The 16,919-nt window shown below is 44.3% G+C and overlaps 1 long non-coding RNA gene across 3 annotated transcripts in view; it reads left to right on the top strand.

Moving 5' to 3' along the window:
* The first annotated feature begins 1,503 nt into the window (after positions 1–1,503).
* Positions 1,504–16,919, top strand: part of LOC116646172 — a 102,092-nt gene continuing 86,676 nt past the window's right edge. For all 3 annotated transcript variants that reach the window (XR_004302078.1, XR_004302077.1, XR_004302076.1), the window contains exons 1-3: positions 1,504–1,704; positions 2,454–2,552; positions 3,844–3,946. This is a non-coding gene — a long non-coding RNA (uncharacterized LOC116646172). The remainder of the gene's footprint in view (positions 1,705–2,453; positions 2,553–3,843; positions 3,947–16,919) is intronic.

The following is a 16,919-nucleotide window of genomic DNA, read 5'->3' as shown; positions in this document are numbered from 1 at the left end:
GCATAATTACTGGTATTTGTTATCCTTGCCTTGAAAAGGGGATCATCAGTTTTTCTAAAGACTGTTTTCTTTGCTTCAGAGCCTCTTCTTCAGAATGCTGTTTATCATCCACGTTGTCCTCATTTACCCAGCAACAAATGCACTACGAATATGCTTTTCATTAGTCAATTTAATTTTCGTTCCAAATGTTAATTAAAAAGTGTGCATTTCATTCTTCTAGGGATGGAATTTAAAAAAAAAAACCACTCTTGGTTCTCAAGTGTTAGGTTAAATTACTAAAAGCAGTCGAAAAACAGGGTTAATCAGTGTGAAACTTAGTATCAGGAGCCTGGAGTTGACTTTGATAATTGATTATAATTCATTTCCCTATCCCTTCAGGAAAACAAAGGCTCAAAAATCATGGTATCTATAGCTTTATTTATATTTAGGGGGAAAATTTTGAACAAAACAAATATAAGAGGAAGCAGAAAGGAACTTTGCCTCAAAGAGAGAAACACTAAAGAAAAAGCTGCTAAACCAGATATCCCATCCCTAGAAAATGAATGAGAATTTTATTATTTCTTCGTTTAAAAAAAAAAAATCCGTCCTTTGCCAAATCTAAGAATGTTGCCAACTCGGGAGAAAAAGGATCCATTTTTCTACATAACCACATTTAATAATTTCCATGAAATTGGCATTTTAGAATAATGGCAAAAAGCCAAATTATAAATTATGGATTCCTAATCCCTAAATTCTGAGCTCATTTTCTTAAGAAATACCTAAAATACACTTTAAAACGAACCCAATTAATATAATTACAGAGGGCTTAAATAACACATACAAACTGGATCTGTTTCTGTAAAACACAGCTGTTCTGTTATTTATATTTTGCTATTACTTAAAATTAGAAATGTGGCCACATATATTAAGTAACTTTTTAAAAAGAGTGAATCGGTTGTCTTCTGCATCATTAAATTTTTAAAAAGCCCCTACAACCAATTAGCTTGGAAATCTGATATTCATGCCTCCTCTGAATATTGCTGCGGTCGTAACAAGGAAAGCAGCACATCCAGGTATTTAATGTAACAGAAACAAGGCACAGGCAGCAACTTGTATCCCCTGGCAGCTGACATGCTAATTTCTTTGCCTTCTCTCTTTTGCTCACTCCACCCCGCTTCACCAACCCCCTTCCCCCCCAAGAAACGAGGCACCCTTCGGGCCCGTGGAAGGTGCCTTGCGGGGAGTGGAGACGCCGGAAGAGCGAGGGCAGAGCGCGCGCGGTGCCCACACCCTTGACCGCGGGGTGAGCACGGGTGGCCGCCGCTGGCGCGGGAGAGGGGAGCGGGTCAGGAGCGCGGGGTCTTGGCGGAACCCCTCCACCCCCCACCGCCCGGGTGTGGGAAGCTGCGACACGAGGCCCGGGGCCCGCAGCCCCCGGCTGGGCCCGGGCGGGGAGGGGCGGGCGGGGGGCGGAGCGCGGCGCTGCGCGGGGCGGCGGGAAAGGGGCGGGGAGGACAGCTCGGGCTCCCGCGGGCAGAGGGACGGTGGCAGAACCTGCGGGCTAAGGTGGGAGGCTCACCCTCAGGGAGGAAAGGAAGCGAGGACCGCACGGCTGGGCAGCGAGGAGACGTTTGGAGTCCGGGGCTCAGGCCGCCTACACCTCCTCCTGCAGCGGACACGGCGCAGCGGGCGGCTCAGCGGCCGCCTCGGCTACCCTGCGCGCAGGTGGGCACCCCTGAGCGCGGCGCTCTTGCCCCCTCCAGGGCCGCCGCAGGCCGGACGCCTTGGCGTCCAGGCCACCAAGCTCGGGGACGAGGACCGGGCAGGTCCGGGGGCAGCGGGAAGGTGCACGGCCCCTTGGTGTGCCCGCTTGTGCGCGCGCGCTGTGCTAGGTGGGGAAGAGGTGCGGAGAAGCTGCCTCCCTGGGGATTCTCCCCCTCGGGTCTCACAGCCCCCCCCCCCCCCCCCCCCCCGCGCGCCGCCCCCCGGGGGGGCCGGGGGGGACCGCCCCCCCCCCCCCCCCCCCATCTCGGTGGTGCGCGCAGGTCGCTCCTCTCTTCGCAGTCTACACCCAGCAACCATCCGGAGGCCCCCTGCTCGGGGCCCTCGGGACTGTAGAAACCTGGGGAAACGAGAGAGTGGTGGCAGGACCAGCCGGGGCGTGTGCGGGGAAGGCAGGAGTTGCTGGAGTATTGTCTGCCGGGCGGGTGCCTGAGCCCGCGCGCTCGCTCGCGCTTTCGGGGGCCGGAGTGGGGTGGGGGGGAGGGTGGGATGGGGTTTGCCGAACTTATCTCCGAAGGCGGACGGTGCACATGCACTTGGCGCCTTGTGCACGTTTGGACGAGGGTTTAATGGAGGCACGTGGGAGCAGGATTGGTCGCTGGCGGGCCCCCAACGAGCCTCTTGGGATGGCCCAGCGCGTGTTCGGGGTCGGGAAGGAAGGGAGTGTGAGTGTGTGTGAATGTCCGTCCTAGGGAGAAGGAGGAGAGTGGCTCCAGGAGACTTGATTTTCTTGGATTGGCTGCAATTCTTTCAAGCAAGCCAGACTTTCGGGGCGTTAAAGTAAATTGCAGGTAAGTGGGGAACGGATCTCTGATGGGGCCAAAAAAAAAGAAGTCCGCAGGGTTTGCGGGTTCGGCGGGCATGCTGGCTGGGTGGCTCCTGGCGCTAGCTCGCCTAGCGGGTGGGGGTGGAGCTGGGGTGGGGGTGGGGGTGGTGCTTGCGTCTTTGGCTTAAGGTGCTGGAGCTGGGGCACTTGTTCTCGGTGGACTGTGGGACTCCGAGGAGGTAAAGAGCTGCGCGGCGCGGTGTGTTATTCTCAATTAACTCTAGAATCTGTATCGCTCTCTGTCTCTCTCTCTTACACACACACACACACACACACACACACGCGGCGCGGTGTGTTATTCTCAATTAACTCTAGAATCTGTATCTCTCTCTGTCTCTCTCTCTTACACACACACACACACACACACACAGGTTTGGTCTGTTAGTCTCAATTAACCCGAGATAATCTTTGTCTCTCTGTTCTCTCTCTCTTACACAGAACACACCCTGGTTTGGTCTGTTATTCTCAATTAACTCTAGAATCTGTGTGTCTGTCTCTGACTCTCATCACACGTGCGGGCACACACATATCCCTCACATCTCATGGCTCCTTTGACTAACTGATAGTTTGTGGATTTTTATTTATTGCTTGTTCTGCTCATAGATTTTGATTCATCTGACTTTTTTTTTTTTTAAAGAAAAAAAGACCTACCTGTATTGAAATCTGTGGGGTGTCTGAAAGACCTTTCAGCACTCTACATTCACATTCAAAATGGGAGTAGGGCATTATGATGAAAATAACCCCACCTAACTGCTGTTTAGAACGGAGAAAGCACCAGTTCATTTTAGAATTGATATTATTATTCTAAAGAGACATTTTACATTTTATGACCGTGTGAGAAAGTACCCTTTGCCTGGATCTCTCCCTCTTTTTTCTTCTTTGTGGTAATTTATGGAATTCTTAATTACCCAATTAACAGAGTGGTTAAGTTGTCTTCTGATTTGAAATGGCAGATCTTGAAATGGTTGTAGGTTGGCATGTGGATGAGTTCTGTGACTCCATCTCGTTCTTTAATGAACTGATCAGAGAGAGTGGTGTTGATCTGAGACTTAATGCATGTTTCGATATCTGAGTAATTTACCAAACCATTGGGGAAGAGGGACTCCTTAGAAATTTTCCACAGAGGAGAAAGAACACTTTTATCTCTTGGAGCAAATATTTTGCTACTTGTTTCCCAATTGTCCCTGTTAGTTGCCTAGAAAAGATGCGTGGTTGATGAATAATACATAAGGCTTATTTCTTTTTTATGTCTACAGGTGGCAGTGTGGAAGCCAAAAACGGGAGCTTTCCAAAGTGGCTTCTGAAAAATAAGAGTGAATATACATGAGTAAGCTAGTACAGGAATCAGAAAAACCACAGGTATGTAGAACAATTAATACACCTAGGCGGCTTTATAATTATTGCATTCCAATATCTTGACATTTATATAGACTCTTATGAAGTGAAACCTATTTTGAGGTATTCTGCAAGGAGAAAATGGCTTATTCTATTCTAGACAATGTATTTAAATAAAATCCTGCGTGTCGTTCTATTGCATTACTTTTTACTCTCCTAAAAGAAGCATTGCTTTTCTGTTGTGACCGTGTGGCTTTGCATTTAACATTTAACCAGTTGTTGTTTGATACTTGCTTTGAAAAACACTTAACGAAACTGTATAAAACGGCCAATTTGGGGGAATAATTTCATTTGGGACACTTTTAACAAGTCACCCTGTTGAGCCGACATAACCGCATCTGCTTTTGACAAAAACTACCTCTCACTGTTGACTTGGCATACCACTTATCAGAATATGGATGCATTAGGCTGCTGCTTTTAAACCAGCCTTTTTTTTTTTTTTTTTTAACCATCTTTCCGTTTTCTTCTACCAAGCTGAACATACGCGACGTACCTTCATAATTCACCCATTTCACTAAATTAATGGCAGGTTTCATATGGGATCAAAGGCAGTCAAATTGAGACCATTTTTCATTTTGACGCAGTTTAAAAGAATTTGCCTTTGAGGATCATTGAAATACAAAGTTTTGCCTATTAAGGCCCTTTTCCAATAGCTGGGTAGCACAGTGTTATGAATGGTAGAAGAAGGGGGGTTCCATCTCTGTGGATTTTTATCTTCTTAGAATGGTGGGCCATGGCTCATGATGCTCTCAGAAGGAAGCTAAAGTTATTACTATATTGGCTGTTAAGGGACAGGCATCAAAATGGCTGTTAAAGAGAATGAAGCCTTCTCTTTCCTAGGGGTGTATGCATTCATCATAATGCCGGAATGTGGTGATATCTTGTGATTTTTGACATTCTGCCTTTACGGCCGAAGAGGGATTTAATTAGCCCCTGCCAGTGAGGATGTAAAACAAAGTCAGATGCTGTTCCCGAAGCTTAAAAAGGCCAAATTGGACACTTAACCAGTAGAAGGCAAATTGGGAGCTCTGACTCAGAAAGTATAGGCTACACTAAGGACTGAGAGGTTCTTACTGTAAAGACCCCAGGGATAGGGAGTGGCTTCAGGAAAGCTCGTGGACATTTAGGAGCACGTAAGTTTGCACTGCGTGGGACTTAGATTCCTTATCTGACTCCGGAGCCTGGGAAGTAACTAACTAATCATCTCTCTAACGCTTCTAATAGGAATAGGGTCTAATCTTCTAGGGCAGAAAGGAAGAGAGCAACAAGTTGAGGTTTTATTCTGTTTTTGAATCCTACCAATCTCATTGTAGAGACATGAGGTGCTGTAGAGATATTTTGTTTTATGAGGTATGGCATCCATACAATAAAGTGTAAAATGCATTATTCCAACGTGTCCTGCTCAGTGAATTTTGACACGTGCGCACACCCATGTCAAGATAGAGAACACATCCACCACCCCCGATTTTCTCCTCTTTCCCCTTCTGGTTAGTTTTTACCCTGCTTCTAACCTGAATGAAGGTAGCCATATTACGATTTTTTTTTTTTCACATTGTGATTTTAAAAAACTCCATCCATTAGTTTTGTCTCCTGTTAAGCTCCATATATAAATAGTATGTTACAGAAGGGATCCTTGTGTATGTCTTTCACATTAACATAATATCTAGGAGATTCACCCATGTTATTGTGTGTAGTAGTAATTCATTCTAGTTTATTGTTGATTTGCAGTTTTAGTGTATGGACATAGTACATTTGTTTATCCATTCTGTTGGAGTTTTGGTTGTTTTCAGTGTGTGGCTAATATGAATAAAGCAGCTATGAACATTCTTTTTTTATTTTTAAAGATTTTATTTATTAGAGAGAGAGCATGCGGGGGTGGGGGAGAGGAGCAGAGGGAGGGGAGAAGGAAGGGGAAGGAATCTCCAGCCGACTAGGAGGCTGAAGAAGAAGAGGACGACGCGGGGCTTGATCTCATGACCCCGAGATCAGACCTGAGCTGAAACCAAGAGTCGGAGGCTCAACCACCTGAGCCATGCAGGTGACCCTGAACATTCTTGCTACGAACATTCTTGCTATGAACATTCTTGCTTACGTTTTTTGGTGCACATGCCCACTCATTTCTCTTGAGCACATAACCTAGGAATGGAGTTGCAGGGTAGTAGAGGAGGCTTCTATTTAGCTTTAGTAGATAATTGCCAAATAGCCTGCCAAGGTGATTGTACCAATTTAAATTCCACAGTGGTGTAAGGAGTTCCATTTGATCCGTACTTGCGCTAACACTTGGTTTTGGGGGTCTTTTTAGCTTCAGCCGTTTTTGGTGGGGGGGGGGGCAAATGGGTATCTCCCTGTGGGTTTTAAAATTTCAAAAAAATTTAGTTGTGGTAAAATACACATAATGTAAGATTTACCACGGTGATCACTTTTGCATGTACGGTCGTGGCATTAAGCACATTCACTGTGCTGGGTAACCACCATCAGCACCATCCATCTCCAGAACGGTTTTCATCTTGCAGAACTGAAACTGTGCCCATGAAACAATAAGTCCCTGGTCTCTCTTTCCCCAGCCCCTGGCAACCACCATTCTATTTTCTGTCTCTGAATTTTTTTTTTAAAGATTTTATTTATTTATTTGACAGAGAGAGACACAGTGAGAGAGGGAACACAAGCAGGGGGAGTGGGAGAGGGAGAAGCAGGCTTCCTGCTGAGCAGGGAGCCTGATGTGGGGCTCGATCCCAGGACCCTGGGATCAGGACCTGAGCCGAAGGCAGACGCTTACCACTGAGCCACCCGGGTGCCCCCGTCTCTGAATTTGACCACTTGAAGTACCTCATATGGGTAGAATCCCAGAGTACTTGTTCTTTTGTAATCAGCTTATTGTACTTAGCACAATGTCCTTAAGATTCACTCGTGTTGTGTTACGTGTCAGAATTTTTTTTCAGGCTGAATGATATTACACTGTATGCATATACCAAATTTTGCTTATCCTTCTGTCGGACACTTAGGTTGCTGCCACCTTTTGCCTATTGTGAATAGTGCTGCTCTGAACAGGGGTGTACAGATATTTCGAGACCCTGCTTTCAGTTTTCTGGGGCACATACCTGGAAGTGGAACTGCTGGGTCATATGGTAATTCTATTTAAATTTCTTGAGAAACCACCATACTCTTTTCCATAGCTATGGCACCATGTTTCATTCTCAAAAGTGTGGAGGGGGTTCTGGTTTTTCCACATCCTTGCCAACACTTGTTCTTTTCTTCCTTTTTTTTTTTTTAAGAGAGACATGCACGTGAGTGAGTTGGGGAGGGAGAGGGGGAGAGAGAAAGAGAGAACCCTAGGCCCCAGGCAGCCTGCACCCCAAATCCAGCACAGAGTCGGGGCTCAATCCCACAACCCTGAGATCACGACCTAGGCTGAAATCGAGTCAGACACTCAACCAATTGAGCCACCCGGGTGCCCCTGTTCTGTTTTTTCTTTTTTTCTCTTTTCTTTCCTTTTCTGTGTCCTCCTCTCCGCTCCCTTTTGATAGTAGTCATCCTAATGGGTGTGAGGTGGTCCTTATGGTTTTAATTTATGTTTCCTAGTGACTAATGTTAAATGCCATTTCATATACCTACTGGCATTTTGATATCTTTTTGTGAAATTTTTGTTAAAATGTTTTGTCCGATTTTGAGTTGGCTTTTTTTTTTTCTGTTTGAGTTCTTTTCTATTCTGTAGAGGAGTCCTTTGTCAGATACACGTATTATTACAAATATTTTCTCCCAGTGTGTGGCTTGCCTTTTCACTATCTTCGTGCAATCTTTTGATGATTTTTAATGAAGTCCAATGGTGGATTTTCCTTTTCTTTTATGGCTCTTGCTTTTTGTGTTCTGTTTATAAAGCTTTTGCCTACTTCGGGGTTATTTTTTTAAAATCTCTCTTTTAGTTATTGAAAATATGTAAAGGCAATCTGTTTGGAAAATGCGGTATATTAATTATAAGCTCATTTCAAATAAGTGCCCTAAGAATGAAAGTTGGGAATGTTCTTCGCTGCAGCAGGTGCCAGAGAAGGGGTTTGAAGAAGCGTGTTTTTCAATAAGATACATGGACACAGGTGCTGTTACTCAAAGTGGCCCCTGTTTTGGTCTCCCCCTAACACTGATTATGTCCTCAGGGCCCCTCTGGAGTGGGAAGAACCCTAGGGAAGAGCCTGGTGATGACTTGGCTAGAGGAAGGAATGTGGCAAAATGGATGAGTATCCATTTTTCCTTAATTCGTAATCCATGCTTGCTGAATGATCCTTCCGCTCTTCCATTCCCAAGGAGGGTTGCCACTGGTCGATGCTCCTTCTTTCCTTTGCCTCTGAAATATCAATGCCTCTTGGTATTCTGCCATTTGTTATCCTTTTCTCTTCTCCACCTATATTTTTTCCCCTCGGTGCCCTGCGTTCATGTTCACTCTTAGGTCTTGAGTTGTCCCTCTCCCTCTGCCCTGTGTTCAAAAGGCTCCCCAGGTCTTTATCTCCTGCTCTCACCACCTGTCCTTCAACAGAAGGTCTAGATCTGTATCCTTACCTGCCTCCTGGACATCGCCCACTGGATATCCCATAGGCGCCTTTATAAAACACACGTGTTGTTCCTTTTCAGTCCGCTCCTCTGCTTTCCTGCCTTAATTAATGTATTTACCATTAATCCAGGATCCCGAAGTAGAAATCTTGGCACTGTCTCCATCCTCCCACATGGCCCCTGTCCCGCTCAGAAGCTATATTTAGTTTGGTTCAGGTCCCCTTTGGGATTTGTAGTAATAGACTTCCAACCGATCTCCCTGAGTCTTGCCCTTGCCTCTAATCCCTCACTTGTCATCAGCTTGCCTTTCCTAAAACACAGATTTAATCATGTCATTTCCTACTCAAAAGTGATTTGTAGCTCTCTATAGCCTACAAGAGGCATTCAGATTCCTTAGCATGATTTACAGTGTGACACCCTTCATTATTTGCCTTCAACCTGCTTTTCCTGTTCCGTCATCTGCCATGTCCTCCCCACACTCCATCTGTCCTAAACTATTTGCCATTCCTAGAACATTCCTTGAGTTCTTCCCTGCATCTGTGCTTTTGCACATGGCTGTTTCTTGTCTACTTCTGATGTCCATTCCTGTCTACTGGTGACTTCCTATTTTTTTCTCTAAAAACCAACTCCAAAGTGACCTCTTTGAGTGAGCCTTCCTATCCTCTGAGTAGATCTTGTTATTCACCCTTCTTTTAACGTCATCGGAGGAGATGCCTAAGTGTCGGCATGATTGCATTATTAATCTTTGTGCCCCCAGTAATTATTGAGAGTACTACTTCACATATGAAGGCATTTACTACATGTTCACTGAGTGAATCCATTCCTTACTGTAGCAGTTAGCTTTTTGCTGCTTAACAAAACACCACAATATCATTTTATCAGTGGTTTATTTTTATTTATTATTTAGTTATTTGAGAGAGAGCACGAGCAGGGGGGAGGGACGGAGGGAGAGGGAGAAGCGGACTCCCTGCCAAGCAGGACCCCGGGATCATGACCTGAACTGAAGGCAGGTGCCACGCAGGCGCCCCAGTCAGTGGTTTAAAACAACCAGCATTTAGTTTAGCTCTTGATTCTGTGAGTTGGCAATTTGGACAGCACTCAGCTGGGCAATTCTTTAGATCTGGGCAGGTTGTCTGCTGGGTGAGTTGGGGGGGGAGGGCGCTGGCTCTTCTAGGATGGCCTCAGTTCTTTACATATAGTTTTTAAAAAATTTTCCTTTTTAAAGTAATCTCTATGCCCAACGTGGGGCTCAGACTGACAACCCTGAGATCCAAAAGTCACATGCTCTACCGACTGAGCCAGCCAGGTGCCCCAACTTTTTTTTTTTTTTACTCTTTAACCAGGCTTGCCCGGGGTTCTTCACACCGTGGGTGGCAGGGTCCTAAGAGTGTGGGGCGCACACAAAGCCTCCTGAGGCCTTGGCTTGCAACTGCCACAAGGTTACTTCCTCTGAATTCTGTTAGCCCAAACAAGTCACAAAGCCAGCCCTGATCCAGGAGGTGGCGAAATAGATTTCCATCTCTTGAAGGGAGGAGCTGTGTCATGTTGGAAGGAGCAGAGATAGAGGAGGATAATTGCAGCCATTTTTTTTTAAGCAATATACTGCATTTGCCTGGGAGCAGGGATATGTGATTAATGACTTGGGTCACCAGCAGGGAGGACAGTTTTGACCCCAGGTGCATCTAATTGCATCTAAGATGAGTCCAGCTAAGATGGTCCCATGTCTCCTAGCATCCTCCTTTGATTCTCCTGCCGAGTCCTCTGTCCTTATCCTTTTATCCAAAGCATATTTAAGACAGCCCCAGTTTCTTTTTGGCCTTGATGAGATACCATTGATGCTGTAGGATGGGGAAGCTGCTGTAATGTGCTGGAGAACGGGGAAACCTCTCTTTCCTCCTCATTCTGGAAACTGCCGTGGATACCCTTGAGCATTGGGGACCTTCTGTTATGACACACGCTTTAGTATTTGCCATTGATTTGTCCCTAGCATCCCAATTTAAAAGGCATTTTGGGGGAAGGAGAATGTCAGGAAATGAAAAGAGATCTGATTAAAAAAAAAAAGAGAGATCTGATTGATGGGGGTTGTTCATCTGTGTTCTTCCTCGCCATGGGTGAAAATTGAAGATCTTGTACTGAGAAGCAGTAGTAGTTTACCCAATCTTAATGTGTGTGCGCTTTTGCAGCTGTTACAAACTATTCAGAGTGGAAACCTGAATTTAAGTATTGGGTTATTTTTTAAAGATTTTATTTATTTATTTGACAGAGAGAGCACAAGCAGGGGGAGCGGCAGGCAGAGGGAGAAGCAGGCTCCCCACTGAGCAGGGAGCCTGATGCGGGGCTCGATCCCAGGACCCCGGGATCATGACCTGAGCCGAAGGCAGATGCTCAACCAACTGAGCCACCCAGGCGCCCCTGAATTTAAATATTTCTGATGTACTACCTATTCAAGGATTCTTTTTAAGGACTAGTGTACGTTAAGAGGAAGTTTGGTTACAATATATGTGCAGGAGCTTGGTTGAAATATACATGAAGTGTATACTGGTAAATATTCTTAGAAAAACATACATGAAGTGACCCTGACTTCCAGAGGTAGTAGAGTAACCTTGGGTCCGTTTGAGTTTCTCCAGAACTTTGTTTTAGTACAAATTTGTATGTGTTACTAGAGCTGTTAGAAGTAAAGAACACAGATCTAAATTTTTCCTCCTTCAAGCCCATTTCTACTGATCCTAGAAATACAGGTGAACTGTGAAGGGACCAAAACGCATAAAATAGGAGGCACTTGAAGGGCCTAAAGACCCCTTATCCCTCTCACATGTTTGCCTCCTGCCTTGTGCCGTTCCTAGATTGGCCACTGATACAAGTTAGAGGCATGAAACATCCACAAGCCGACTAATCCTCTGTCAAAATAACAGATGTGTTACTATTTATGGGTGAAAAGAGAACTTTCACTTACGTTAACAAATATCTTCTTAGCATTTTTTCTTATGGCATGCTTTTCCTTTTATTTTGTAGAGAACGAACGATGTAGATCATATCTCACTGTACTCTATTTATAGATCAGTTTCTTACTGAATCTCTGTATTGTCTTTGCTGCTGGCTTAAAATAACGTAAATTCAAATGGCCGTAGTTGAGTATTTTTAGAAGGCCATGACTAGTTTGAGTTAGAGAAATCAATATTTTGGTATGGTGACTAACATATAATAAAATAAAATTAAAAGAAAGAAAAATCAATATTTTTAACTATTCCCAGTTGAGCAAATCAAGGCATTTTAACAGATTGAAAGAGGATACTAATTGAGATGATATTGGCAGGTATTCAGGTTTTGTTTTTCCAAGAGCTAGTTTGATAGCCTAGACAGTAGTGTAAAATGTTTTATATACTAGGGGCGCCTGGGTGGCTCAGTCGTTAAGCGTCTGCCTTCAGCTCAGGTCATGATCTCAGGGTCCTGGGATTGAGCCCCGCATCGGGCTCCCTGCTCAGCGGGAATCCTACTTCTCCCTCTCCCACTCCCCCTGCTGGTGTTCCCTCTCTCGCTGTGTCTCTCTCTGTCAAATAAATAAATAAAATCTTTAAAAAAAAAGTCTTATATACTCTATTCCTGACATGTTGCATAATGTGAATTCTCCTTCCCAAGTTATATCTACTGATGTATAAATACATAGCCTATACGTACTATAATTTCTGGGGAAGGAGCGAGGGAGGGAGAGGGAGAGAGACAGAGGGAGAGCGAGAACACACATCCTCCGCATAAGGTTAAAATACTAGCAAGAGCTGTACGGAAATCATGAATAAGCATAGAGCTGAGTTATTGAAACAACCACATAGAACAGTGACTTGGGTTTTACCAGGGATTATTAGTAAAGAAGTATTTACATTGAAGAAGGTTATGATAGGAAAATGACTAACAAATTCAAGGTGATAGGTTTAGCAGGAGCCTCAGATGCCCCACTGAATGGTGTTAGGGGCCCCCTTGTCCTTTGAATACTAATCCCCACATTGGAAAATATTTGAACTGATTTGCTGGTTTTGTAAATAACTATATTTTTGTTCCCGATTAATGATAGCAAAATTTTCTTGTTGTTATGCTCACTGTCAATATTTTGGGTGTTCTGAAGGGCGGCTTGTGTACAGAGGTTGGGATCTGGGACCACAGAGGTCAGCTTTGCCTGTCTGGCAGCCCAGCTGTATGTGTGGGGGGGGAGGGTCTTGGACTGTGTTTTGACAATGAAAATAAACAAAAACATGACATGTATTTGACCAGGAAAAGGTAATGGAGGAAAACAATGGAGTCTTAATGAATTTCCTAAAGAGGAAGAGGTATGGCTGTTTTAGCTAATCACAATGCCTCAGATTTGACGGGTGATATTTTTCCCCAAAACATCTGTGGGAAATTAAAAGGCCACGTGTTCTGAGGGGACACCATGTGCTTTGGTGATAAAGAATCTATGCAGAGGGTCAGCCGTTGTCTTTTCTTTACCTCTAGGGAGGGCACTGTGGGATATTTTCCTTTGTTCACCATGCGTGTTCTTACCCATGTTACGGAGAAAGGCCTTGAGACACACAGAAATAGCCTGACTGCTGGGGTTTAAGTGATAGCCCTTGGCCATACCTTTCTCTACCTCTCTGACATGTTTTTCTGCTCTGCCTGTGAACATCAGGTTCACAGAGTGACCAGGGTCAGTGTGTGTGTGTGTGTGTGTAGGAGCTCTTCCCAGTGATGATGTTGGGTCTCCATATCTACGTAGTCAGTGAATGAGCACCTGGTGTGTGGTATTTTGCATCACTAGCAGTGATTTTCCATCACTATCAGTGAAAATATATATTCATTAAAATCAAAGCATTACACAGAGAGTTTTCACATTTTATTAGATTTGACCTTGGACCGGCCTGGTGCGAGCATCACAGGGCTGGACTAGAAGTTAGAAGGATGCTGTTCAGGTTTCTAGTCAGCTTCTAAATAGCTCTGGGTGCTGGGCACATCGTTCTTAATGCTCTGGGCTTTAGTTTTGGCCTCTCTAACATGAGGGTTGGACTGTTCACCTCTAGAGTCCCATCTTATTCTGCTACTCCATCAGTCTTAATGCCAAGATTGTGGCTTTTCCCCCTGATTTCAGTAAACTCCACCATAAAACTATTACTGGTATTAAAAACATTTTTTTAAAAGATTTTATTTATTTTAGAGAGAGAGCACAAACAAGCGGGAGGAACAGAGGGAGAGGGAGATTCAGACTCCCTGCTGAGCAGGGAACCGCATGCCAGGTTGCATCCCAGGACCCTGAGATCATGACCTGAGCCGAAGGCAGACACTTAACTGACTGAACCACCCAGGGTTGATGTCTTTCATCAGTATTGGAAAATTCTCGGGGCACCTGGGTGGCTCAGTCGGTTAAGCATCGGACTCTTGATTTCGGCTCAGGTGATGATCTGAGGGTCCTGAGACTGAGCCCTAAGTCAGGCTCCACACTCAGTGGGGAGTCTGCTGGAGATTCTCCCTTTCCCTCTGCCCCTCTCCCCACTTGCATGCTCTCTCTCTCTAAAAATAAGTAAATCTTTTTTAAAAATTCCAAGCCATTGTCTCTTCAAATACTGCTACTGCCCTGTTCTCTCTCTTAATTTCTTCTGGCTCTCCAATTACATGGGCAGGAGACCTCTTCATGTTCCTTATGATATGTTTTTTTTTTTTTTTTCTTTCTTTCCCCTTTTCTATTTTTTTTTTAAAATTTTAATTTTTTATTTATTTTTAAGTAATCTCTACAGCCAGCATGGGGCTCGAACTCACAACCCCGAGATGGAGTCCGCTCTATGGACTGAGCCAACCAGGTGCCCCTCCCCTTTTCTATTTGGGCTTTACTAGGGGTGTTTTCCATTAACTTATATTCCAAGTTTACTATGTCTAGTCTGCTATAAAACCCAACCCTGCTAATTGACCCATCTGAGTTATTTCAGACATTATATTTTTCTTAAATTAAGGTATTTTATTTTTCTATGATGTCCATTTGATTTTTTTGCATAGATTCTAGTTCCTTTTTGAAATTCTCCACCTTTCCATCCGTTTCCTCTTTTTTTCCTCTCATTTCCTTTGACCAATTAATCAATTCTTTCAAAGGTTTTGTCTACTGAATCCCATTATCTGGATCATCTGTGAGTCTGCATCTGTTGTCTTTGTTTTCTCTTGAATATTGGTTACATTTTCCTGCAATTTTTCTCATGCCATAATATTATCATAATATTTAATTTTATAACAAGCAATTTTGTGTGAAAGAATCTTACTAGTTCTACACCACATCTTCCTCCAGAGAGGATTTCCTCCTTTTCCTCTGTTAGGTAAATATAGTGAGGAGCTGATCACCTTCGCGCCATCGGGAGTTGGGCTAAGTCAAGGCCAGGTTGCAGTTTTAGGAAGACTCAGTCCAGCTATGGCTGCCTGTGCTCCTCAGGCCTGGTTCTTCCAGGCTTTTGATTGAAACCCTAAAGGATCTTTTGTCTTTTTGGCCCTGAAACACTGTGGGAGATTAAACTTTGCCCTTTGGGGGTCTTGACCTTAGCTTCCTATCCCCTTGATTTTAAATTCGTGCCACCGTTTTGAGGAGAAACCTGGCTATGTATTTGGGGGAGCACTCCTCCTTTAGTAAAAACTTCATCCCTGAAACATTGTGAAACTGGAGACCTCACTCTGCCTTTTAATAGCCTTTGGCCTAATATCTCAGTCTTCCTCTTACAGCTCTAGAACTGGACAAATGTGGGTATTGCCCATTTGTCACATTAGCCTCCATTAGCGTGTTCACCAAAAAGTTTTGCTCACTTGTTTTCCTCAGAAATCCTTTCTCTTGGCATGTGTTACCATGGTGCTCCCAAGGGCCCTGAAGGAAGAAAATCAGAGATTTCTGCTCACCTCAGACGGGCTCCCCTTCCTTTGACATACTTGTCCTTGAATCCTTTATAGTCTAACGGAAGCCTCATACTATTTTTTTCTGCGTAAAACGTATAAGGTGGGATCTGCAGTTTCATAATATACATCATTTTCATGTCCTCATCTATTCTCCTCGTGGAGTCTTCTGTTGAAACATTCAGTATATTTCAGCTTCATGATAAAAGTAATTTTGGTAGTGAAGCACCTGCTGACTCATTACAATATTGCCAAAGGAGGAAAATGGGACTACTTAGGCAATATGGTCCTCTTCAAAATACTTGCATTTCATTTTTTTTTAGTTTTTCAATTTTAATTTGTCTAGAAAACACTTTTTAGGTAGAAGATGGTAATGGAGGCACTTTCAGTTGATTTAAAGTTCTCTCAGATGGGTTCCTTACTGGACACATTTACTTCTCTTTTGTACTAAAAGGAGGCATGACTCATTACAAACCCTCCCATTTGTGAGGAGAATTTGCTCCAGAGAAATCTAGGACATTAATAGGCAGCATCCATATGGTTTGCACGTGTAAAAAGGAGAGAATGAGCCCCTCATATTATTTAAATTGGAACCATTTCAGTGTTAAGGAGCAGTTCTGTTGTTAACTTTTCTTAGAAGCTGCGTAAGACCTGGCCAGTGCCAAGAGCCCTAGGCCTGGTGGGAGCTCTGAGTTCTAGTATTGGCTTGGCCTCCCGCAAGCCATTTGTCCCAGGGGAGGCCTCCGTGTTCTCATCCTGAGAATGTTAGGACATTGGAACAGCTGAATTCTAATCCTTGACCATCTCTGCCCTTTGGATTCCTGTCATTTATCATGTGGAAATTAAGGTTGTACTTGCATTTCAATGAACTATTTGCCAGGCTCAATTGAAAGAATAAATCCCTGCAAATTTCTTTCGACCCTTGCATTCTCTGTGCTTGTGACACCAAGTGGGAAATCTTAGATCCTGTGTCTCAGCATCTAAGAAACAATTTTTTTTTAAAAGATTTTATTTATTCATTTCAGACACAGAGATACGGAGAGAGAGAGAGAGCATGAGCAGGGGGGAGACAGAGGGAGAGGGAGAAGCAGGCTCCCTGCTGAGCAGAAAGCCCGATGCGGGGCTCGATCCCAGGACCCTGGAATCATGACCTGAGCCGAAGGCAGACGCCTAACCATCTGAGCCACCCAGGCGCCCCTAAGAAACAATTTTTGTTTTTTTAAATCGTGTGTCTTGAGTCCTGAGTCCCTGGATTCGAGTCCTGGGTTTGTCACTTATCTGCTCTGGCGCCCTGGGCATTTCACCAACCTGTAAGGCTGAGTTTCCTCAACTGGAAAATGGATAGAAGAAGACTATAGCCACGCCAGTTTCACCGAAGAACGCAAATGATTCATACGTGAAGGTGCTCTATGAACAGTCAAGAGCTGTAAAAACATCAGTTATCATTAGGACTGTAATGACACATCCCTTGTCAGCAGTAACCATCTGTTTGTTGTGGCTGTCACTATTA

The sequence above is a fragment of the Phoca vitulina genome, unplaced genomic scaffold (genome assembly GCF_004348235.1).
Source record: "Phoca vitulina isolate PV1807 unplaced genomic scaffold, GSC_HSeal_1.0 scaffold35, whole genome shotgun sequence".
Classification (NCBI taxonomy): domain Eukaryota; kingdom Metazoa; phylum Chordata; class Mammalia; order Carnivora; family Phocidae; genus Phoca; species Phoca vitulina.
The sequence above is the reverse complement of the archived record's forward strand: the minus strand, read 5'-3'. Positions and strand labels throughout refer to the sequence as shown.